This window comes from Gadus morhua, chromosome 14 (genome assembly GCF_902167405.1).
Source record: "Gadus morhua chromosome 14, gadMor3.0, whole genome shotgun sequence".
In the NCBI taxonomy this organism is placed as follows: Eukaryota; Metazoa; Chordata; class Actinopteri; order Gadiformes; family Gadidae; genus Gadus; species Gadus morhua.
In genome coordinates, this window is record NC_044061.1 from 19,823,154 (window position 1) to 19,850,653 (window position 27,500).

A 27,500-nucleotide genomic window follows, 5' to 3' on the forward strand; every position below is an offset into this window, starting at 1 on the left:
ATCAAAAGCAGCCCACCCTAGTCTCTCATGTCCTGGTGGTGGCAGCCCCCCCCTCACTCCCCACATTGGGGAGTGAGGGGGGGGGCTCCTTTTCTCTCAATGTCTCTCTCTTTTTGTATCTCACTCTGTCGCTCATTCATTGTGTTTTTGTGTGATCCTGGGTAGGTCTGTGTGTGTGTGTGTGTGTGTGTGTGTGTTGGTATCATGCCATCTCGCTGTCTCTCTCATTATGTGTGTCTGTTCCTGTGTGTGTGTGTGTGTATCTGTATACGTTCATATGTTAGTTTGAATGTGTGTGCGCGTGTGCATCTATGTGGGCATATGCGTGTGTGAATGTGTGCGAGGGAAAATGTGTGCGCTGTCCCGTTTTAATCAAACAGTTTACCACCAGTCGACCATCAGAGTCGGTGTTGCTATTCTCTGATATCAAACACACTTTTCAGGAAACATCTCCCGGCAGCAGAGGCCGGATGAAAAGCCCCTGAAAGAGAGGTGTTCTCCTCTGCCCGACATGGACGTTATGTGGAAGGTGGCCAAGGTGCAGGACAGATGGGAGCCAGGGCAGTAAACTCGCCTCTCTATGTGACATAAGCGTACGATACGAGTCTTTTGAAACATCCCTACCAACGTAAATATAGAAGTTATATGTTAGTTCCCCTGCCAACACATCGGGCATAGACCCACAATAATGCCAGCTGTGTGTGGCTCAGTTACGACACTCAAGAGCAGTTTCATATTTTATTTAGTAGCGCCGAGATAATATTGATATTGCTGCAAGCATGGTTTGATACTGTGCCACTGCGGAATCTCCAAAAATACAGAAGATAAATGGATTCATTATTCTCAGAGAAAGACTTTGGCCCCAAACAATCCATGCATAAGGTCTGGAGTTACAGCCTTTGTATAATAGATGTGACATTGCAAAATCTGAATCCACAAGAACAACTCTATTTCAGTCCTTATATCACACACAAACCCACACACACACATACAAATTCACACAGAAACACACACATACATATACATGCTTGTGCAAATGCACACCCATGCAAACACACACACACACACACACACACATTCAAACCCAAACAAAAAGTAAACAGCACAGGGTCACCACGGGGTCAACTCGATGGAACCATGGAGACAGCAACATGCAAAGTGTGCAGTAAAGCGTGTATAAGGGTCTGTCCATAAGGTGGACTCTGGAATCCACTAAGCGGAATGCACAGCAAGGGGCAGTGGGGGGGGGGGGGGGGGGGGGGTGTCTGTCACTTTCCTGGGACAGCCCTCTGAAGGAGGGATGGAAGGGGGTCAAAACTGATCTTCTCCGCTGTTTCCCTTGCTCAGATAGTTTCTCCAAACCTCTTCTCCCACAGGGGTGAGCTTGGCATTGGGCAGATTGCGGGTGCATGCACTCACAGCGGCAGGAGAAACATGGGGGCTTAGTATGCTGATGATGGAGGAGGAGGAGGCAAGGATGTTGTCGATGATGACAGGTGGGGCAGAGTCCCTCCATATTGTCAATAAGCTTAGGAAGAAATCATTGGAAAACCGGGGGAAATACATAATTGGGTTCTCTGTTGTCTTCATTCTTTCTGTATCTATTGGTACCTGTGAAGATTTGGTGGGCAGTAGTCACAAAGGAAATCCACTGCGTCCACTAAGCTTGAGTAACGTGATATTTATGGTTGTAAAGTTATAGACACACACTCTGATATGAAATCTTGTACCCTCATGAATTGATGGGGCTCGTGTGCCTCTAAAACTACACTGCTCTCTTTGATACACATTCAGCAGTCAACTTAATCTGGCTCACCTTGGGTTCCATGCTGACATCTGATGCCATAATTTTATAAGGACCAACAAATTCAATACAGGGTAAATATAGACAATTCTCTGGGTGTCACTAACCCTGCTGTGCTGTGTTTGTTTACCAATCTGCCCGAAATCTGCAGAGTCAGCTCATTAAACGGGTTTATGATGAACCAGTGACTGAAAAGAAACGGCTCTTTGCAAAACAAGGCCGTTTAAGTTTGGTCGTCAAAGACCACAGATGTCCACATTGGCGTTTTCCCCAACCGCAGAGCGTTTGATGCTGCCTGTTCTATTCCAGTCCCTGCCGTTAAGTTATGCTGAGACCACCGAAGAATGGGAATGTGGTAATGACCCCTGGCACTAAGTTGGCCAGGGCTCTGTGTGTGTGTGTGTGTGTGTGTGTGTGTGTGTGTGTGTGTGTGTGTGTGTGTGTGTGTGTGTGTGTGTGTGTGTGTGTGTGTGTGTGTGTGTGTGTGTGTGTGTGTGTGTGTGTGTGTGCATCCTGGTAATGATGCCAATTTCAGCAGTGTTGCTACAACTTCACCACACTATATATAAAGATATACAGAGATATAGAGGTATACATATATGGTAAGGTCAGATTTCAAGCTCTGTTTGTTTGTTTATTGGTATTAATAATTCTTTAAAACTGATTTTGCTGCGTTCATTTGCTGAATATGTATAATTTTCTCTAAATATTTTTGGTAAATAAGACAATTTCTATGCAGGTCAAAGTCAAAATAGACTTTCTGAACGGGAAAACAGTATTAAAACACTGTTGACAACACTTGTCGAAAAAGACAATCTGAATAATAATAATCATTGTTAATCATATTGTTATTATACTGCAAGTCCACAAAAACGAGTGTTTGTCTCCTTACGAGTCTCTTCGTGCAATGAAAGCGACTCTTGCCAGATTACACCCACTAGGCACACATTATCTACACAGCCCGTCTGAACTCCTAGTGTGTCCGGCGCTAATCGCACGCATAATTACCCTGCTACTGGATACCACCGCATGGGCATTAGCATGGCCATTAGCATTAGCATAAACGAAAGATTGGGAGGGAAGATGGGAGGCCACCGGGAGGAGAGGCCTTCTCCAGCCACGGCGCTGTCATGGCATCGTATAAGCCAGATCTCACAGGGCTGATGGAGAGCCGCTCAATGAATCACATGTTATTACATTCCTTCTGCGGTATCAGATCTCGGGATTCATATCACATTGACCGCTGTAACTGTAGCCGAGATTGAGTTCGGGATTCATTTTCAAAGCAATCTCCCGATGGGGGAGAGGGGCTGGGGGAAATGTTTAGTTAACACTTTGACCTCTGTTTGGTGCTGTTCTTCTCTCTCTCTCCCTCTCCTCTCCCCCCCACTTTCTCTCTCTCTCCTCTCCCCCTCTCTTTCTCTCTCTCTCCCTCTTTCTCTGTCCCCCTCTCTCCTCCCGTCTCATGCTCTCCCTGTCAATCTCTCAGCCTCTCCCTCACCCTCCCTGTGTCTCCTTCTCTGTCTCTCCTGCCTCCCTCTCTTGTTCATCCCTTCATTCCTCTCTCTCTCCCTCTCTCCTTCTCCCCCTCTTCCTTCTCTTTTTCTCTCCCACAACCTCTCTTGCTCCCCCCTCTCTGTCCCTGTCTTAGCCTCTCCCACCCTCTCCCCCCCCCTCCATCGGACCCTCTTCCCTCCCATGCTCACCCTGGTAAATCCTCTTTGATTTCCAATAGTGTGGCGTGGTCTCTAATGGCTCCAGAGGAGTGCACAGCCATTAAGGAAGCTAAGGGGAGATGACGGGCTCAATTGAGTGTGAGCGCGCTGGGGAGGAAAGACAGGTTGACGCGTGTGGGTAAGAGAGAGTGCGTGTGTATGGGGGTGGGTGTCAAGAGTGCGTGAGTACAAAGGTGTGTGGGTGTCAGTGAGTGTGGGTGTCGATGTGTGTGAGTGTCAGCATGTGTAAGTGAGTAAGGTGTGCGGCTGTGTGTGTTTGTGTGTGTGTGTGTGTGTGTGTGTGTGTGTGTGAGTGTGAGTGTGTGTGAGTGTGTGTTTTTGTGTGTGTGTGAGTGATGTGTGAATATCTAAAGATGTGTGGGTGTCAGTGTGTGCGTGAGTTTGCATGTGTGTGGTTGTCAGTTTGTGTGAGAGGACAGAGCATCGTTTGTGTTTGTACGTGTGTGTGTGTGTGTGTGTGTGTGTGTGTGTGTGTGTGTGTGTGTGTGTGTGTGTGTGTGTATGTGTGCGCGTGTGTGTGTGTGTGTGTGTGTGTGTGTGTGTGTGTGTGTGTGTGTGTGTGTGTGTTTGTGTGTGTACTTGTGTCAGAGTATGATGAGTAGATGTGGGTGTGGGTGTCAGTTTGTGTGAGAGTACAGGTTTGTGTTCCTGCATGCGTGTGTGTGTATGTGTGTGTGTGCCAGTGAGTGAGTTAAAGTGATAAACACCTGTGTAGTCGCAGTAAATAGGATGAACATGATTACTGATTACCAATCACATATATTGTAGGTATTTAATACGAAAATATAAAAGGTAATCCCCCCCTCCCCCACACACACACACACACACACACACACACACACACACACACACACACACACACACACACACACACACACACACACACACACACACACACTCACAATCACACTCACACTCAGACATACACACTCACACAAACACACCTTCACAATCATTGTCATGGAGCAGTTTGACATGACCTGCCTCTATTCTGACAACTCATAGAGTACATTTTATTCCTAGGGGGCTCAAAATGTCTGAGATGCTAATGTCACGTTCACAGAAAAGAACCTCTTCCTTCAAATGTGTTCAGTTTAGGCAGAAACTGCCGAAAAGATCTGGATAAATAAAATGTTTCAAAAGCTCAAAAAGCTTTGCAGAGAGTTGCATTGCATGAGGCCTTCCTCATATGCTTCCAAATTTTTATATTGGGAAGCATTATCTCAGTTTGTGAAACAAGGGTATTCTTTGTATCACAGGCCGACCAGTAATGCTAACAAGCATTGGTAACTACGTTCTTGACACCTTGTTGACACTGATGATTTTAATTTGTCCTGTTTACATATGTACTTTGTTGAGAAATCTAAATATTTTTTAGTTCTTCCTTTGCTCTTTTTTTTCTCTGTCTCCTCTGTTATATTTGGTAACTGTGGATGACATTTTATGCTGCTTTCTTGGCCGGAAAAATGGCAAATCAATTGTATTAAGGCCCACTATGCCATAGGAGAAGAACATGTTTGGTCCATTAGTCCTAATAGGTTCACTACACCCTTACATATTGGTCAAGTACATCTTCACCTCAATATCTGTGCAATGACTATTTCATTTGATTTACTGCACGCAATATCACACTTACGGAAGCAGCCAGAGAGAGATGTCCTTAAATTATTATCCAATTACCTTTGGTTAAATACTTCAGGGCGCTACTGCTTACTGATTAGGATTTGGTCAATGAGGTATAATAAATGAAGGAATGCAAGATTCAATTATACTATAATATACTACAATTATATTATTTTACATTTTACGTTGAATGTTCTTTGTGGTAGCCTACACGGCCTCTACAGCTTTTGCTCTCTCGTTTTCTCAGTTGCCATTAAACCATACCTAACTTCACCTCGATTTATTACAAAAGTACGCCTTCTTAAATATTATAGATAGATTATATTATAGCATGTAAAACAACCGAAAGGCAAGTTGATGAATAAAATATCCACACATATTAACTTGAAGATCTAGACTAGTGAAGTTCGTGCTTAGCGTTACAAACAACATGATAAGACATAAGAGACAAAAATATGAAAAAATATGCAGCTGCTCTCATTAAAGACAAATTCAATGCATTGAATCCCCAAAAAATTAAGATTATCCCACGCATGCACACAAATGCGCAGACAAGAGTAAAGTGATGCACATCGAAACACAGCCCCTGGTTTGATCCACCATTGCTCGTTAATGAATAATTAATTACCATGCACGGTTGTACAAAGTTAACACTAAACACGGTCGTGATCCACATTTTAAACAGTGGTGCTATTGATGTTCATCTGTATCTCTCCTCAGATCTCTGAATCGAGACTTCAGCTGGAGTGTCCCTGGTTGGTTGGTTTCTTTCTACTCGACCGCACACAGGTCTTATGGGGGGAGAGGGACAGAAGCGAAGAGGCATTACGCAACTGTGCGTTTTAATCAGTACGACTGACGAAAGACAGAGAGAAAGAGGGAAATAAAGGATTGAGAAAGATGAAGAGAGATAACTCCATTAAGAAATAGAAGGATCAGCCTCTAAAATTATCTAAAAGAAAGAGAAGGAAGATAAAGGATGAGATTGGTGGACGGATGAAATAGAGCCAGCTATGAAACAGAGAGAAAATAGTAATTTAAACTGTTGGATTTCACTGCGCTTACAAAGCCTATACACACAGAGCAAATGCTCTGAAAAAGAATAAACCAATATTTTGCCACAATCTCAAGAGGAGTGAAGCCACCATTTCCTGTGTATCATAACAAATAAATGTATGCAGAAACTCAACAAGACCTTTTTCCTTGCATCAACCTGTTGGATAATCCGCTCAGTTTGATCTAAATCAATTCCAAACCTAGAGGATTTGGCGGATTGATTGTGGATGCCTCAGAAGGGCTCGTTTTAATAAACATGATGTTGAACTGAAATCATCTTTCTCGAGTGAATTCCCCATCACACACGTTTAGTGAAAAACGTCGGTCTGCAACATCCTCATGAACTATTTATACGAATGGAGAATGCATGGCCGTCCCGCATTCCATTGGTCAAACCTTATTAATTTAACTATTTGAAGAAAGGTTGAACTATGAGATCAAAGCGATGAGTCCGGTTTATCACATTATATAACATTGCATCACATTTGTGTTAGTTGAACTATATGGAAGAACACATACATTTGTTTGTGCAGGAGATCTTAATGATGCTTTTGACAGCTTTGAAGCGGAGAACCAGACATTTATGATGCTATGTCTGTGATATTCTGTCTGTGAGGGACTTGTGTGGGGGTTGGTTCAAGCCCAGGGGTGACAAGGCAACGCTGATGGGGCAACATCAAGGTGTTGAGATACACATTACACCGCACATTGACACACACACACACACACGCATACACACAAACACACACAAACAGAAAAATTCACAGATGAACACACATATATGGACTGTCACACTCTCAAACATAGATAAACAACCTTCACACACATGTAGATACACACCCACATACCCACAACACAAACACACACACACACACACACACACACACACACACACACACACACACACACACACACACACACACGCACACACACAGAAACACACAGATGAACACATATACAAGGACTGACTCTCCCCCAAACATAGATACCCCCACACACACACACACACACACATACATACACACACACAGATGAACACAACTACACGTTTATACACACACGCAGAAACACATGAACCCTGAGCACCTGCACACACATTAACACAGAACACATAGACCCATGCATTAAATCAAGACACACATAAACACACAGATGACAACAAGTATGAATACACACACACACACACACACACACACACACACACACACACACACACACACACACACACACACACACACACACACACACACACACACACACACACACACACAGATGAACACAAGTACACACAAACACACACACACATAGACACACACACTCACACACACATAGACGAACACAAATACACATACACAAACACACAACAGACACACATACACACACACTCACACACACATAGACGAACACAAATACACATACACAAACACACAACAGACACACACACACACACACACACACACACACACACACACACACACACACACACACACACACACACACACTGACACACTCTCACACACACACACACACAAATGCGCACACACACAGAGGCATATATAGCTCCAGGCCATAGCAGCACATGAATCCAGTGCCCTGACTGCAGCCCCTGAGGGCAAAAGACTCTGTGCCCCAGTTAGTGGTTTCTGAAGTCCTCCAGTGGGACCGGCTCATATTCTGGATGGGACCGGATCACATGCAGGGTGCCCTTCTAGCGCCAGGCCAGCGGGCCTTGTCAGGGTCAGGGCAGGACAGCTAGCTGAACATGTGCAAGAAGGACATACTGACAGCTGGATTTAAAGAGCCTGTGTTTGAAACCAAAACTTTCAACGGTTGACCGATTGATAGTGCTTCACTTTGCGACTGATCACCAAACCTTCGAGCACTTATCCCTGGGTTAGTGGCTGCCCTTTTTCAATCATCTAAATATTGTGTATGTTAATGTAAATGAGGCTAAATGGCTATTTCAAGATTCAAATCAAGAACAAAATCCAGAGTACAACATTCAATACGGGTACCAACGGTGGTATTCAGTCCTGGATGAATGGCACCGGATTTCAAGATTCAAATCAAGAACAAAATCCCAAGTAGAACATTCAGTACGCGTACCACTGGTGGTATTCACTCTGCTGGTTTAAAAACAATAAACTGCTATGTTTGTACTGCTTCTAGAATACAATGGGTCTCATGGGTCTCAACATAAATTATAAACAACCCTTTACTGTTGTCTTTAGGGAGTATACTCCATGCAATTTAATTAGCAAAGAAACATTCTTCTTTCAGCCATTTTTGTTGTCAACATATTATGAATATCAAGATGTAGCCATAATCTTTGAATGTGTTTGCTATTTATCTTTTTTTTGCAGCTTGCATCTTGAACAGGACTTATTTGCTGATAAGACAGGCCTCTCTATTGTACGTTTGCTGTTGCTATAACTGCTCTTTTACTTTTACAGGAAGTTTGCATTGATCATAAATTCCCAGTAGAAGTTTTATATCGGCGCTTAATTGTTTGTTCTTCGATAACAGCAGGTAAATCATTATCATCGCGTCACTCATTATTTGATCAAGGACAGCTGTACTTTAAAATGAGAATGTAATTAGCAATGACTTGAAAGGGCTATTGATGTTTTTGCAAGTTCAACTGAAAGGTTAAACTTTAACCAATCACGTTGTTGATTTGTAACAACAAAATGTTTTGTCCTATAATTGATTGAAGACATTAAATACTTCAAATGATCGCAATGATTAACTAAACTCACAAATATATACACCACACATACACGTGGCACAAATGCAGACACACACACACAGATACACACACACACACACACACACACACACACACACACACACACACACACACACACACACACACACACACACACACACACACACACACACACACAAAATGGATTTGCATGCATAGTATACTACACTTTCCATTGAACAATTACCCCTGTTACTATAAATTGACTAATTTTATAATGTAGTCAAATCCTCTCACACTAGCTGCATTCAGACACATGTGTAAGTCGGATATTCTTCTGTATATGTGAACAACATATCCTGAAATTCGTACCCTGAAAATCTACTGAATAATACTACCCCTGAGGTAGTATTGTCTAAGTAGGTAATGTAAATAACCTTATATGTGAATGAGGAGTAGAAAGTTGGTATTTCTCACACCACTTCAGTGGGCGTTTTGATGACGCTTCTGTATGTCATTGAGTGGCCCCCTAAATGATAATCAGCCTGTTACATTTTGTTTTGCTGAATGGTTAAAAAATATTAAAATGTTGGCACTGCTTTTAAGTGTCTTTTGTGGCGACAAATGTTAGATGTTGTACAATTATAGGCAAAATGTTATATATTATGCGCTCAGAAATTTGTTACATTATCGACTGGGGTTTCCACATTATTGCTATGGGTTTAATTACAACCAGAGGTTGCGCGAGCGAAAACTCGAGTTAAATTTAAAGCTAAAGATAGTACTTCCATAGTAGATTGTTACTTTTTACTATAACTATTCAACACATGTTTCCTACATTTTTGGAGCGATGTATTATATTTACTGTATGTCTGTGTCAGGGGAGTTAGCATGCCACTGGAAATCTTGAATTCCCTTCAGGATCAATAAAAAATCTATATTTTGATAATAGGTAGCAGCATAACATTTGCTTTGGATATAGCCTCATTTTGTTTGTTCATGTAAGCTATGCTGTTTTAACCACAAAATCAATTTATAGCGACAGAGCTTGATTCAAATGAAAAACATAAAAATAAACTAAAATATTGGAGGCGGACACCACGCACAAAAACACATTTCAATGTTATTACCCAACTCTTTCCTCTATGGAGATCATCCGCTTCAACACAGCCTTTGATTGGACAGCAGTTCCCTAAAGTCCCTATGAGCACCTACCTCTAAATCCTGGCTGTCCTGACAACTTCCCAGAAAATCCTCCAATTTCAGCACACAGGGGTCTTCTAACGACTCGCAGGCAGGTCAAGGATAGGCCCCAGTGTACCATTATTACAGGAACCGGTCCTCAACAGACACTTCTCTCAGCTTATTGGACAATGTATTTTGTGTTTATAATAAACAATCCTGGCTCACATTCTGAATGTCATATCCTATTTATTGCCAATTCAAACTGATTTGTGCGGTATTCCCTTTCCACTAACAAACTTTCAAAGTCACAAACAACAATGGGGTGAGTTGGACAAAGACTGGCTGTTCCAGTAGTTCCTCTGTAGCCCATCAAGTCCCAACTATACCAAAACTGAATGGTCAAAGGTCAAATATCACCTTAAACTTCTTATTTGTTAGTTCACAATGTGTGTAATGCATAAATATATCTCTCATAATGTAATTGGTCCATACTAGAAAGCTACAATGAGGTGTTTCACTTCAGCTCATCAAACCACAGATGAAAAAGATTGTAGGGTTAAAGACAAGCTTCTCAGACTTAAGGTTTTATGAGGGATTCATACATCCTCCACTTTGATGGCTTATTGATCTGTTTGTCTGAGAAAGGTAATTTCGTGTGTATTTCAGGGAACATTACCCTAGTCAGTTTCGAGGGATGACGGAATGAGGAAATATCCTTATATGCTAAAAAGAGCTTTCCTCCCAACTGGACGATTGGTTATGTTTTACAGATCTTTCTAGTTTCATCCTTTTCTATATTTCATGAGTCTATAATCCTCCAGTTGCGGCACATCTGTCAGCATCTCAATCTCCCTATTTCAATATCCCTGTCTGGGACAGCAGCGGATCCAAGCTGCTGCCCGTGGGCTTCTCCCATGCTTTATAACCCTGCCTTCATTACCTGCCACAGTGCCGCCAGGCAGCCAATCAAAACACATATAGGCTTCCCATGGAGCTGGACACATAACACTACTGGAATAATGGGCAAGCAGGAAGAGACAGAGAGACATTGACTGAATGAGATATTTATATATATGTATATATATATATATATATATATATATACTGTAGAGAGAGAGAGAGAGAGAGAGAGAGAGAGAGAGAGAGAGAGAGAGAGAGAGAGAGAGAGAGAGAGAGAGAGAGAGAGAGAGGGGATTGGAGCAAAAGAGGAAGAGTGATAGAGCAAGACAGACTGATGGACAGGGAGAGAGAACAAGAATAAGAGAGACATAGAGGCTGACTAATATTAACCTAATACTATTTATATCAAGGTATAGCAGCAGAGGAGAACAGCAAAGAGTGAGAGGTGGGAGTGAGAGGTGGGAGAGAGAGAGAGAGAGAGAGAGAGAGAGAGAGAGAGAGAGAGGGAGAGGGAGAGGGAGAGAGAGAGAGAGAGAGAGAGAGAGAGAGAGAGAGAGAGAGAGAGAGGGAGAGGGAGAGAGAGAGAGAGAGAGAGAGAGAGAGAGAGGGAGAGGGAGAGGGAGAGAGAGGGGAGAAAAAGAGAGAGGGATAGAATGAGAGGCAAAGTAAGTGATGGAGAAAAAAATCTAGATGGAGAATAAAATTGAGCCAGAGAGAGAGAGGGTACGCAGGATATATTGACGAACAAGAAAAAAATGTAAAGGAGAGGGGAAGAGCGAAGTCATAAAATGTAAGTTGGAAGTTATTGAAGGAAAGTTAGATGAGAAAAAATACCAGGGTCATAAAATAATATTAGAATTGGTCTGGCCTCATGGCGTTGATGAATAAGGATGCTGCCCAGCGGGGTCTTTGGCTAGGGCGAGACGGCTAATTTGAACAGCCACCCTACCTGAGAGGGTAGTAAAAAAATATTAAAGGCGATGAAATGAAAGGCTCACTGTCAGGTGCTTGGTTTATGTGTTGCATTTCCATCTCACTGCAAGTTCTCAGACACAAGATCCACTCTACCGACCTGATGGATACAAGCCAAGAAGACCATTAGGCCAGGGTAAACAAATCGCTTCTGTCAAAATAACAGTTTGAGGGACAAAAAGAAATCGTATTTTTGAAAGATGCTTTCATTTTATGATGGCCGTCATAGTTATTTGTAGGACAAGCTGCCATTATTTGCTTAAACGATCGGAACTTAATGGTGATGTAATTTATTCAATTTGTATGCTATTATGAATGCTAAATGACTAGGAAATACTATAACATCGTCATTAAGACAAATTATGTGTTAATATGTGCACATTCTGTTTGCCCATCTAGTCTGAATTTCTTTTAGTTTTTGGTTGTAACATGGAACATGATTATTGTCCTTACATTCACTTCATTGTATTAATAATTAACACTAAATGTGGCACATTAAGTTCACAATGTCAAAGAATCAAACACCCAACCCATTAATCTTAAACACGCCCTGATTCTCAGTTATCCTTTCCTTTGGGGACATCGTCCGTGTCACACAGGAAACAGGAAACAGGAAGCGGGCAATGCGCCAGAGCCGCTTGATTTATGTCACCTCATCTCGCCGTAATGGTTATTTTCTCCCCCGAAAAAATATCAATGTGTGTGTGCCAGGGGCACGAGAGTTAAGGTCAGGATAATTTCAGAGCCGCACTGCATTGTGTAACCTTCACAGCAGAGCGATGGCCAATAAATAACGTCTAGTAGGGAGGAAAAGGGGAACGCTTTCAGATAACTGGCAAAAACGATGTGCAGAAGAGCAATCTTATCCCGTCTAAGGTGCCTCTCTTGTGTCAGCCGTGGGGCATTTGTGTTGGGCTAAGAATTAGTACATAAATTCATTCAAAGTAGTGACAGGGAGAATTTGTGTATGTGTGTGTTAATTATAGCAGGTCTATTTCATTCAAGTTTCTGCCTGCATTTGTGTGTATCCATGACTCAATGGTGTCTAAAAATAAGGTTTCCAAGATACTCTATAAGATACTATCAAAGTCAAATCAATACAGTGTGATGCAACAACAGATATTACGCTCCAAAGGTAAAAGTTGACACACAATGAAATCTATGAGGCCTAGTCTCTACAATAGTCAGACTTGGAATCATCCTTTACAATACGTAGTATGACAAACACCTTTTTTTATAAACCATATTACATCACTATCCCAGAGAATATTTCAACATCTTCTCTGCTGATTTCATTTTTATTATATTTTCGTAATTATAACTTGCCTTCCATTCCCCCTCTTATCTACGCATTGGCTCTGAAAATCTGGCAGTCCACTCGTCTCTCTGAAAAGATATACAAATCCAAATCCCCCTCCTCCTCTGAGTGGCCTGGCCGTGTTTAACAGACATCTATGGCCTGCCTCCCTCTATAGGAAGAGGGGGAAGGCAATCTATGAAACGTCTTATAGAACGTAAAAGCGTAGGACTCAGTACAGATGACACATCCCGGAGGTGTGAAGCCCTCCTCCCCGCCTCTCCTTCCTCTTTCCCTGCCCACACATCCTTTACCTCCTCTTCTTCCTTCCTTGTTTTTTCTTTGTCAGTCATGATTTGCTACCTTTTCTTTTGTGGACTACTTCCAGCGATTAAAGGTATGATATAAAATGTCAATGCCAATTAGGGTCTCCCTATCAAAACAATAACCAAAGAAGTATTTTGAATACTTTGTGTGACAGCATGGCATCTGGTGATATATTAAAGTTTTAGTCACGTTAAGTTTGTTAAGGCATTTAATTCTCAAGAAACAGCAACAAGTAACGTTATCTATTGTAACGTTAACTTGCTAACATATCATTAGATAAGTAAGCTGTTATGCATGGTCAAAACAATCATAAAATTAATGTTAAAATGTCTTATATCAATAAATTGGGTCACTACTGGATTGCTGTTTCTCGTGTTTCCGTGGAGGTTCAGGGGTAAATGTGATTTGAAGCCAAAAACAGGCGACCGGATGATACACACCATTACCTTGAATAAATCTTGGACCTCTCTGGTTTTGAACATTGTATGATACACAACCCAACAAAATATATAACGTAGGTCTAGTTTTTTTTAATATATTGTAATATGGAAATTTTCTCCTTGACAATTCTCTTCTCTCACTCCTCTGCTCCACACTCCCCTCCTCTCACTCCTCTCCTCCACAAACATCATTCTTCTCCTTCCGTTCTCCTCCTCCCCCTCTTGCTCCTCTCCTCCTCCCTCTGTTGCTCCTCTTTTCCTCTCTCTCTTGCACCTTTCCTCCACAATACTCCTCATATACTTTGCCTAACATGGAACATATTTTTTTAACGATACACCAGATAGAAGTGATCTAACAAGAATACATTGCACGTACTACATCATTGTATGGTTTGTGTGTGTGTGTGTGTGTGTGTGTGTGTGTGTGTGTGTGTGTGTGTGTGTGTGTGTGTGTGGACATAGATGACCCCAAACTGTCGTGGAAACTCATGTTACACGTTATCAGACTCACCACACTCAGCATTGCACCTAGGGTAACAAAAAGTTGCACACACACACACACGCTTGCGCACGCACACACACACACACACACACACACACACACACACACACACACACACACACACACACACACACACACACACACACACACACACACACTAACACACTCTGTGAGCTAAAAGGATCTGCTTCCATGTCTAAATCATATGGACATCAGTGCTCTGACATGAAGTCCCAATGCCTTCAGAAGAGCTACTTGTGAACATAACACCAAGGGCTTCTTGTGTAGGTGGTGCTCCACTTTTAACACTTCTCTCCTGGGAGAAAGGGCCTACGTGTATACCGTGTCATTCCATTATAAGGAATGAACGGGAAGAGTAGCATCTCACAGTAGAACCTCAATGAGGTAAAATGAGGTACAAAATAAAAAAATAGCACAAAAGAATGGCTGGGAGTTGATATTGTAAGAAAGTAATTAGGGTGGTCGACATATTTCTGCAGGTTGGAGGACGGGCAAAGGTGCTGGGTTCTTAACAACCCATCTGCCCAAAGCAAGGTCAAATTTATTCACAAACTGTAAAACCGGCAAACTAATTGAAGGTCTCTGATCCGACAGTCGCGGAGGACCTTGCTAATAGTTAACGTGATATGAGAATATAAAATGTATGAGAAAATAGTTATTCCATGTCCAGCAGGCTGCAGAGAGCTTATGCACCTACTGCCCATATTGGTTAATCGGGTGGGGAGACCTTCTTGAATCGATGGAAACCATGACAACTCCACACATTATTTGAGTTCTAAATTCCATTCCCTCATCCCGGCAGACAGGTTTACAATGCATGTCAATGGAGTCGTCATGGTTTCCCCAATGATTCTAGAAGGTTTCTGCGCTCGACTTACCGATATGGACATTACTTGAATGGAAGGGTTGAAGGGTACATTGTTAGGCCCTAGATGTCGGATGGTAGCGAGCAGCTGTGATAGGTGCAAAGGAGTATACACAAAACAAGGGACAATGTTCATGGAATAAACCCACCAAGGGCAGGATTAAATAACAAACACTTAAACTATTCACTGGTCCGAATAAACAGGCAGCACATTCCCCTGCAAATCACCGCCCCACATAAACTAAGCCCTCTCCCTAAATCCAAGTTGACCTGCAACATTCCTCAACATTAACGGATGCCTTTAAGTGTTCAAATTTAACTACTCCTTATCTCAACATATATGCCTATCATTACCACACTAGTATATCGTGTATACATTGTATATTTGCATTTAAATATTTACCAAAAAACATTAAGTAGCGTCTTAATTTCTCTCCAGTCAGCTCCACTGTCCAGTCGGGGTGAAATCATTGATCCTTGCTATCAGTTACCTGTCCTCCAAATGCCTCGTGGCATGTATGTATAGAATATGCTCTGTCACAAAGGTTTTGTTTTTTCGATTTTTTGGAGGTCAAGATAATGCTTGTCTAGCTGTAACACGCTGCTGTAACGGATGTTCTGTTGGGCTCAATGGAATATATGTATATGCTTGTACTCATTTTGGTAATAGTTAAGGTGCATTTCCACCACACATCCCAATGGAGAAGCATGTTGTCAGAGTTGCACCAGTCAGTCCCAAGGAACCTGGTCTGCCCCTGGCCCCTCTGACTAGAAGATGTTTCCCTAGCAACACATGGTGTGACCAGTTGGAAAAGTAAAAGGGGTGTGACAGTTTGAAATATTGGGCAAGAGCATATAGAGAGCTTCATTGACCGGTAAACATGCAAATGATGACTAGGAACTTTTCATGTCAAACAGAAGTTTGCATCACATCAGCTACACAGGTGATGTGTAGTTGTAGACCAACAAACATTAAGCTGTGTATGTGTTGGAGTACAACTACATATCCACTCCAATTTATGCCATCTATCAGAAGGCACTGTGTTGTTTTGTGCCCCTGCCTCAGCTTGGGTTAAATGCACCGTGAAATTAAAAATGACTTTTCTAGATTGTGTGCTCATATTATTCATAAATTAACCTGGAAATATGTCAGAAACATTTCACCCATTAATATAACAGCTTTCCAATATTTTCCATATCGAGTCTTACACAATATGCAGCAGGTGAGCATGTGTGTCCCACACTGAACTCTTTACCACTCTAATTTAAGAGGAATCATTTGACGGAAGTGAAACACCCTGCGAATGTTAATATAAGTTAATATCTTTAAGCAAAGTTTATCTTGACTTCAATCCTGCAGATGATGATCTGCAATTGGCTGCATCTATTTAACCCTGACATACTTCTTAAAGATGATTCAATCGGCATATGCATACAGCATGTCGCATATACAATAACCGTAAAAAAACAATTACAGGTGTTGACTCAATTAGACCCTTAGATGGACCTCCTGTGTATGTCCCGCAGGTTGCTGGAGACTCACAGATGCCGAGGCCAGTTAATTATGTCGTAGTGTTTAAATAGACCACCACCCGTCATAAAACTCATTCTGCATGACACAGGTCGATCCACAAGAATCAATACACTGGGAGTGGCCCACTCTGATGTTCGAATATTTTTAACCACTCAATCTCTCTCGGAGGATTCCCCAGGGATCAACACACAGTAGCAGATGGCAAAAGAAAGCAAATGAAAGTTTATATACCTCAAATTCCTCAGATACGCCCCAGTATAATATATATTGCAATGTATTATCACACTGCAATCTTGTCGCACTCGTAATCCATGGAGTGCTGATCAATTGATAGAGGGAACTCTGCACTTTTCTCAAGGACTCCTACAGGTAGACTGCGGATGTTAGGGTTCAATACCAGCCCATTTTGTCACCATCCTTCCTGCTAACATGGTGTTTGTATTTATCGAAGCACCAACATTTACTCTCTGTTGCAAAACAGGACCCCGCCTCCTGAGCCACAGCTGTAACAATTGTTTCTATAGCGAAACCAACAAACCCGGGGATTGTGTTAAAAGGCGATGTTGCAGTATCCTCTCGGACTTACAACCCCCATCCCTCATCCTAATCACACCCAACCCCGGTGTAGTCACCATGACAACAGCCATTAACTTTTTTTTGCAATCAATTCACCCCCCCACCCCGCCCCCTTTCCCCACCTCTCTCAGCATCCGAGGGCGGGTCTGCGGAAGGGCAGTCATTTAGACGAGGCCCTGTCCCCGGAGAGGGGGCCCGTGGTGCGCCTATATCATCCATGAGTTGCTGGAATATAATTGCGCCGGTTAAATGGCACTCCAGAGATTCCAAACGCCCTTTCACAACAGAAAGGGGGTTTTGATAGAGTGCAGATAGCGGCGCTTAGAGAGGGGACATATTTCTTGAATAATGAACTGTGGTAATGGTCGTAAAGCGTTGGAGCGCTGGAGGCTGAGGGTTTTGAGGACGGCTCAGCACTAATACGGCGAGACGGCGGAACGGCGAGCAACGACCCGCGTGCCGCATTACCACCACAATTAGAAGACGGACGACGTGGCTGGGGGGTTTCTTTTCCACGCTTGGACACACCATTATTTGACCGGTTCTTATTTATTTCAATACCATTCATGCCCCCATTTTCTATGTTTCACCAAAACGACACACACACAGAAATACGCACAATTTGGCCACAATTTATTATTTTGCACTACAATACAGGGGTTGGGTTGTGTTATGCGGTCAAAAGCAAAGCCCCCGAATAATAATCGGACAAAGAATATGAATAAACTCTTGAAAGGGAGAGCTTGGAGAGTTTCCCAGTGCTATTTAGATACCTATAATCACCTCACATGTATCCAATCTGTGTCAATCCCATCCTCATTAAGCCTAGATAAGTTGGTTTTCCCATAAAAGAATCCACTCTCTTCTGTGAGAAGACCCAAGGGGACTGAATCTCCGGGAAAACTTTCATGTTTGTTCGTAATATACCTGCAGGGAGAGCTCCCGGGTGTTTAGACTAAATAATTTACCCCTACTTATAAATGAAGTGAAGTGTAGTACTAACTGTTTGTGACCTGTTTTACACTGAAGCCAGCAATCTCAACTTTATTTAAAACGTCTTAATTGGCTACCATAGAATAAAGACTAGTTAGTACCTCATCTAATCATCAGTTCAAAAAGATGATGTTCTTTTGATCATCACATAGCAATGCGCCTCTGCCTAATTTCCTCACTTTTCTCGTTGTATGTCTCAGAATCAACGGTTTAAGTCCATGGGTTTGATGTATTTAATCGTCCATTTTCTTTTCTAACCATCCCTCCTATGGTATAATACATATAAAGGTACTGACTGCACTATCTGCACTGATCTTCTATTCCTAACCCCTGCCAGCCCATGATTACACTTGCATAATAATTCAGTTGATGTTTTGCTGTTCTGAGAAACCTGCGGATTTGTTTTTTTAAAGGTCCATCCCAACCATGGACAAGGCAAAATGAATCATGAATCATGTGAAAAGAACACAGATCTGGGGTTCAATAGAGAGAGCAGGATTTGATTTCTTCTCTCTGTGAGACCAAGGGCAAAGTGTTTCTCTCTCTGTTCTCAGAGACATGAAGAAGCCATTATCTCCTGGTGTTGGTTTGTAGTTGTCTTGGCATGCCCTCTGACCACGGTGAAAGATAACCTGTAGCTCTCACTCGCTCTCTCTCTCGCTCACTCACTCTCTCTCTTTTTCTTACTCTCTCACTGAGTCATGCACATCTATTCCCACAGGACACGGATGACAACATTGTCATGTTTCCATTCTCAGTTACTGAGACACTTATTTCTCCCCTTGGTATTGAAAAGTTTTTGTTTTTTTTGTTTTTGAAACTGTAAATGATTGTGATAATAGGTACGGACAAATTGATAACACATGTAAACTAAAAATGAGTTTTTAGCGCGATACAGGATACAAAATTTCAAAAATATTTTAGCAATGAGTTGCACAGGTCTTATTTCCGGTTTGGAATTTTAAGATTAGCAGCATTTGAATACTTTCAAATGATACAGGGTTAGTTCAAATTAGTTTAGTTCTATAACGGGCATATTCAGTGACAGTTAGAATTTGAAAATACATAATTTCAATAGATTACCTTTTAACTTAGTTGAATGTTCTTCCTGTGAGCACTTCAGAAACCCTTGGTGGTCTATATGGTGCTAACCATGAGACAGTGAGACTAGTGTTTAAGAGGTAGGCAATGGAGGATAAGGTTGCAGACTCTTGTCAGGAATTGTAGGTCCTTTCAACTGAAATGGAATCCTCTGTTCTTCAGAATTCCGGAATGCCTGCAACTTGAAGGACATACTTCAAACATCTGTTTTTTTTAGGATTTACAGTTATATTTATGATTAGGTATCAAATTATTGTTAATTTTGTTTGATGGACATGTCGGTGTGCAGACATGATGCCTATACACACATCAACATGAGAATATGAATATGTGTGAGTATATAAATGCCAATGTGCAGCATTTCAGGAATTATACATAATTTAGATATTGATTATAGTAGCATTTCCATCATACCAAGAATGGCGTTGTGTGTGTGCAGTAATCTATCCAATGTTGTCTGTAAAATATTATGCAAACCTTTATACACACACACACACACACACACACACACACACACACACACACACACACACACACACACACACACACACACACACACACACACACACACACACACACACACACACACCATGTAATGAAAACATTTCCTTTTTTTCTTGCCAGGGGCAGTCTTGCTAGACCATCTATATTATTTCTAACCAATTCATGACTCATGACCATCATGTGGTGGCTATTGATAATATTATTATTATAGCATTCACCATCTCCTCTGTACCAAAGAACATAGAACACTAGCTGACTGTGTGTGTGTGAGAGTGTGTTCAAATAAGCCCACCCAATTGTGGTACAAAAAAATATAAATAATATTAATAAAAACATCATTGTGTATGATTTGTTGATAGTAATACATGTAATATCCAGATAGAATCAACAATGCTTTAGTCGAACAAAAATCCTGATCATGATAATTCCTACAGCAGAGAGGCTTTCACTGAAGTTACATTGAAAAAACATTGTTAATCTTTCATGCTGCTAGCTCTTAATGCTAACTTTAAAGCTTGCTCTAATATTAGCTCTAGCACAAGCTTGAATGCTAGCTGTAATTCTAGCTCTGAAGCTAGAACTAATGCCAAGAAGCCGAGCACTTTATAGCACTACGATGCTCCAACTTAAGCCATATCACTTGCATGGTTTTAAAAAAAGCCAGCAGAGCACCAACCTAACACCTGGCAATTTTATGTATGATTGTATGAATCTTTCAGTGAATCTTCCATCGGGAAGTGAAAGATTCTCTTTTATCAGCTCCATGACAACAGAGATGCTGGCAGGGTGAAGGAAGGTAGGAGATTGTGTGTGTGTGTGTGTGTGTGTGTGTGTGTGTGTGTGTGTGTGTGTGTGTGTGTGTGTGTGTGTGTGCGTGTGCGTGCGTGCATGCGCGTGCATGTGTGTGTGCATCTGTGTGTACATGCTATTCGCTATAAACATATATTCTATTTGATAATTGTAGCAAGCCAATAGCATCAGGTGTCTTCTTCGATGAAATACTTATAGATGTGCAAATGTCAGCGTACACATGCAGTCATGGTATATAAGTGTCTGACTTCCCTTCAGTTAAAAGCCGGTAAATATTGAATGAGGATATATTTAGTCATAGCTAAAGAATCGAGACAGAAATGTGCAGCAGCATGTAAAAACCAAGAAGTTAACAGGTAGAGTTAGAGTATTATAACATAATTATATATATATATGAACTATACGTAATAAATAATATGATAAGGAGTTACTATAGTGAATAAAGAATGTAGTGTATGTGTCAGTGTGCTTGTGTATGTCTATACTTACAGACTATATACTTTATGGCTGCTGTAAAATGTTATCACTGTTTCTTTACCGTTGATTGCTGATAAAAAAATAAATAATATAATATTCAGAGCATTTTAAAGTGGCTAAGTGTGGTTGCACACAGACACACATAGCCCTGCCCACTAACTGATGCTCTGTATGAAAGAAAGTGAGTTTCAGAATGTCACAAACACACACACAACACACACACACACACACACACACACACACACACACACACACACACACACACACACACACACACACACACACACACACACACACACACACACACACACACACACACACACACAGAAGTAACATGAGATGATGGCAGAGGCAGCCAGAGATTGGGAGATGTACCTTGCAGCAACCATCAGCACTCTTTGGCTCTCTCCATCTGTGTCTCAAAGCACTTAGCAAGACGTCTGTTTATAATTAAATGGCAGGACAACCCTAATGATGTTTGACATTAAACAAATCCCTATGAATATTATTCCCCCATGGGGCGTTTTTGTGAAAAGGGTAAACTAATAGCAGAGTGGATACTAACGTTAATGCATCAGGGATTAGGGATTGGACACCCTTTTTTGGATTTGGATTGCTGTGAAATGCACCATTGCCCCCACACACACACACACACACACACACACACACACACACACACACACACACACACACACACACACACACACACACACACACACACACACACACACACACACACACACAAACTAACTCATTGGACACACAGAGGCACACACCTATTAATTGGAAAACACGAAGGAAGGATGGACAGGAACGATGCTAGTCAAAAGGGAATAAGGAAGGAAGGAATAGAGGGAAGAAGGAACAAAGTAAAATAATGAATAAAGGATAAAAGGAAAGAAAGAAGAAAGAAATTACTGAAAAAAAAAGAAACAACGGAAGGAAATGAAATAAGAACAGAAGAAGAACAAAGTAACGAAAGAGAAGCAAAGTATAGAGGATCAAAGATCAAAAGGAAAGAAGGAAGAACAGAAGTATGAACAGAATGAAAGAAGGACGGAAGGAAAGAAAGAAGCAAGAGAAAGAAAGGAAGAAAGAAAGGAATTATGACAGCCAGAAAAGATAAGGCAAGCTATAGTGTAAAACCAAGAGAGAGACGGAGGGGAGAGTACGAAACGCATGGTGAGTAAGGGCGGGTTCCGACACTCCTCTTGACTCAGACACACGCAGGCGGTGATTCATAATGGAGGCCAGACCACCTGAAAGGTCAACCGTTTCCATCCCTCTCTCTCCTCCCTATCATCTTTCATTTGACCTTGTCTCTGTTCCTTCCAGTGCACTCTGAGATTCATAACACTATATTGTGCATGTGTGTGTGTGTGTGTGTGTGTGTGACATGTCAGTATGGGTGTGTGTTTGTGTGTATGTGTGTGTGTTTGTGTGTGTGTGTGGGGTGGGGGGGGGGGGGTCATGTAGAAAGGAAGGTTCACCGTGTGTGAAAACAACAAGCAGTGCATGAGGCAATTCCAGACAGTTTGTTTTTCAAAGCTTCAACCTTGAGAGCACACAGTGCACATCCCATAATACTACTCACACATTGGGTAGTAATAATAGGAGTCCACGCTACTCATTTATATTAATATCACCATTAGAGGTGCTGTAGTTTAGATAATGAGAGAGAGAGAGAGAGAGAGAGAGAGAGAGAGAGAGAGAGAGAGAGAGAGAGAGAGAGAGAGAGAGAGAGAGAGAGAGAGAGAGAGAGAGAGAGAGAGAGAGCAAAAAAGAGTGAAAGAGAGCAAGGTACTAAAAACGAAACAACCACATTTACTGAACCTCCCTCTCTACTCCCTCCTGCGTTTTTCTTCCATGTGTCTCATTTCAAGCACCTTTGATGGACAGACAACATGGCTTCTGAGAACCAATCAAGATAGAGATGTCCTGATTGGTCTAGAATTTACCAGAAGCAACCTAAAAAGTAAATTGGCTCATACAAAGGCAGACAGATGGCAGGCGATGTAATTTTCGAACAAATCACACTCAAATAATAGCTCTTTAATCGAATCCGATGCACCTGTGAGGGGAAGGATGGTTGCCTGCATAGGAATTGCAAATATCCCATCCTTTTGTTCCCAAGTAAAGCAGGACAGGAAGGTTTAAACAGGTGGGAAGGTAAAAGTTGCTAAAAGTTTTTTTCAACTGGATGAAATTATATAACTTGTATTCATTTGTAACAAATTATATAATTTTGATAGGTCATGTTCGAAGAATATAATGTGTTATGAATTATATGTATAAAAAAAACATAACTGACAACAACAACAACACTTTCATTATCACCTCAATCTTCATCATAATCATCAGCTTCATAGACACCAACATCATCCCCTTCACCACACTCGTCCTCAACCCCTTCGAGATCATCTTTACCTTCACTCATACCAACATCATCACCATGATGGTCATCATCATCCTCATCATCATCATCATCAAAACTCTTGAAAATCAACATTTCCCCAAAATCTGTCCTACCAGAAAACGAAACCTCCACTTACCTGATTTGGTCCTGCCGAGTCCTGTTGGTCTAGAATAGAAGTCTAAACGCCGTCAACTAAAACCCCCTCAGCCAACAATAGTTTGATAACACATTCATTCAGTTCTGAGCAGTTGGGTTTCTGAACCAAGTCCATCCCATCAGTAGAGGCATACTCAAAGTTAAACCCCGCCCGTTCGCTGCCCAACTGTCTCACTGGCCAGAGTGCCACGGGTCAAAGACCAACTGCTTCATGGTGGATTTAAGGTGATAGGGAGTATTTGGAGACCACGGCCATTGTCTGTGGGCTCTATGCGACGGGATGTGAAGTGTTGCCATGGTTACTCGGGGGGCGGGGGGGGGGGGGGTAGATGGAGTGGGACTGTGATGGATTCATGAATTCCTTCATTTGTTTATATCTTCCGTCAGTGATGTTATAGTGTGGGTTCCTGGATGCGGTGGGGAGGGGCAGGGAGGGAGCACCGTCCTATAATGGATGACAAAGTCTGCCTGGTGTTGGTTAACACAAACACGGCTGTGGTTTAATTAGGAAATTAAGAGCAAGACATTCATTGGATCGGCTCCAGGGTAGATAAAGAGGATACGGGCCAGGAAATAAGGGAGGAAGGGAAGACAGAAGGAAGGAGTTATCCAAGGATGTAGGAACTACAACCTGGATGGGCACATTGAGCGGCTTTATAATGGTTTGTCATTTTCTTTCTATCTTGGTCATATGTTTCTGTTGTTTTTTAACATATCATACTTTAAATCTAAAATGGAACAAATCTATAGGTGTTGCTACTGTGTGTGTATCTATTATATATAGACTAAATATAGTGTTTATTACCCCAGTACAAGCTCACTGAGGCCGCTGGCCACTTCCTCTGTCTCTGCTAATGACCATGTCATTAGTGCTACATTTGGAAACAGGAAAGATCAAAGATGCAACAAATGTTTTCTCTCGCCTTTTTTCCGACTAATTTCCCTGCTTCCTTGCCCTTTGCTCTCCTTCTCCCTCTCGCACTCTCTCTGCATCTTCCTCACTCGCTTTCTTTTCCTCTCTCTCTCCCTCTCTCTCTCTCTCCCTCTCGCTCTCTCTCTCTCCATCTCTCTCTCTCTCTCTCTCTCTCTCTCTCTCTCTCTCTCTCTCTCTCTCTCTCCCTCTCTCTCTCCCTCTCGCTCTCTCTCTCTCCATCTCTCTCTCTCTCTCTCTCTCTCTCTGTTTCTCTCCCTCTCTCTCTCTCTCTCTCTCGCGCTCTCTCTCTCTCTCTCACGCGCTCTCCCTCTCTACCTCGTAACAGCCTTGTCTGTGGTGTTCTATTCCAACCTTCACTCTTCCTTCAGATTTCATCCCTACCTCTTGCTCTCTCTGCATCTCTACCTCTATCTATCTCCCCTCGTCCTCTCTCCCAATTAGTCTCCCCCTCCCTTACCCCTCAGCTTGTCGCTTTCTCTGCCTCTCTCTCTTTTTTTTCCCCTGCTCTAGCTCTCTCCCCTCTCTCTCCCTCTCTCTCTCTCTCTCTCTCTCTCTCTCTCTCTCTCTCACTCTCTCTGCCCGTAGCGCTGCTAGCTCGGACCCTTAATTGCAGCACGCCCCTGCCTTTTAAGCCGACCGTTGTAGCACTGTAGCTGTGTGAGGCATCGGGGGAGTCCAACCCAGCCCTGGGAGGTGGGGGGGGGGGAGGGTGGGAGGACAGGGATTGGTGGGTCTCTGAGTGGGCGGGTGGGGGTGGTGGATTGGGGGGAATTGAACAAGCGTTAGCCGTCAGTGGCAGTTAGCTTCACAGAGCTTGTGTGTCGCGGCTACGCGAGGAAGACGGGCGTGTTGACTCTGCACTAGTGACGCCACACGAACACCCCCACTCCCTGGTCCCCTGGCCCCCTGCAGTTAACCATCCCCCCCTCCCACCCCCAACCCCCCGCCCCGCCCCCAGCCAGGACAGCCATGAAGGGAGAGAGGGGCAGTGATGTGGCAGGAGGATGGCGGGAGGCGGTGGGCGTGGGTGATAGTTCGATAGGGATTTGTAGATTTGTATTTACGCCAGTGTTTCGCATCTGTGTGTCTGCTTGTTTGTGTGTCTATAGTGTGGGCGAATTAGTTTGTTAAATGTAAAAAGAGACAGGGCGGAATGTCTCGGCCAACAAAAAAATTTTGTGGTGGGCAGACTAATTAGGGAATATACGGCAATATGATTTGTCCTGTGACAAATTGGGAGGGTTACCATGGAAAAACAGGTGTCTTCTTTCTCATTAATGATTGAATGGTGCATGGATTTAGGCGAGTGGGCGGGTTGAATAACGATTATTTTGTTACACTAGTTAAATAATAAAGTAATAAATAATAAAATACAATGTCAATGTTTTTTTCCAAGGGAAAATAGTGTAAACTTTTCTGTCTGTGTAGTTTCCTGGAGGAGGAAGCAAGGGTACACCACTTAAAGGTGTGTGTGTTTGTGTGGTTGTTGCTGGAGAGTGCACAGCATGTGAACGAGTCTGTGTCTTTGTGGTTTCCGGGAGGGAGGATGGGTTGATCATAGGAACGAGTCTGTGTCCGTGCGGTTCCCGGGAGGAAGGAAGGGTCTACCATATGAACGTGTGTGTGTCTCTGTGGAAGAGTCTACCATATGAACGTGTGTGTGTCTCTGTGGAAGAGTCTACCATATGAACGTGTGTGTGTCTCTGTGGAGGGGTACCCCATATGAAGCAGTATGGGTTCAGTGACCTGGCCCCTGGCTCAGAGGGACAGTAGGGCGGTGAAACAGACAGCAGCACGGGGCCCCTACAACACCACACCGCCTCTCAGCCTCCACATCTGACTAACACTATTGGGGAAGGGGGGGTAACTTTACACAACCACCATGACGGTACGCTCTGTAAGTGAAAGGCACTGCAGTTGGCCCTGGTCATAATACACTATGTGAATGGAAACAGTGACATCTGACAGGAATGGTAGACCCTGTATCACTGTATTTGACTGTGTGTTCCACTGTGTTTTTTACTGTGTGTTTTCTAATAATGACTGCTGTTATATGTGCTCTGTTTTCATATAATTTCTGTTTTATATTATGATAGCAAAATGGGGTTTCATTTTGACAGTGTTTAATCATCTGAACCTTAACTATTGCAATTGAAGAGGTACATTTCAATACCTTTTTATTTTTTACATGTCAGTTGGTAGTGCAACTGTAAATGATAAAGGCTACAGAAAGGGGAGCGGGCCCAACGTTTAAAACTACTAGGAGAGGTTGTGGTTTGGCCGAGAAACAGTGGGCTAGGGAGCCCGTGCCACCTGGACTAACTGTTAACTAACTGTTAACTGTTATTTTAAAAAACTCTGTCTAGGTCCCTCTGACACCACTGTTACCCAGGAGCTGGAGAGAATCTTCTAGTAGCTTCCAATTCTAAATCCTAGAGATTCAGAATGGAGCCATATTAAATATTAAATTGAATATCTTAAATATATGATTGAAAAAATAAGAATAGAAGCAATTCAAGATTTTAGAATGGATCAATTCAATAATTTAGAATGGAAGTAAAATA

General features: G+C 42.4%; 1 protein-coding gene across 1 annotated transcript in view; it reads right to left on the reverse strand.

Annotated features, from left to right (window-relative positions):
* The window catches only part of mdga1 (MAM domain containing glycosylphosphatidylinositol anchor 1), a 145,742-nt gene that overhangs the window by 62,707 nt on the left and 55,535 nt on the right, over window positions 1-27,500 (reverse strand). The gene's annotated exons all lie outside the window — the stretch shown is intronic.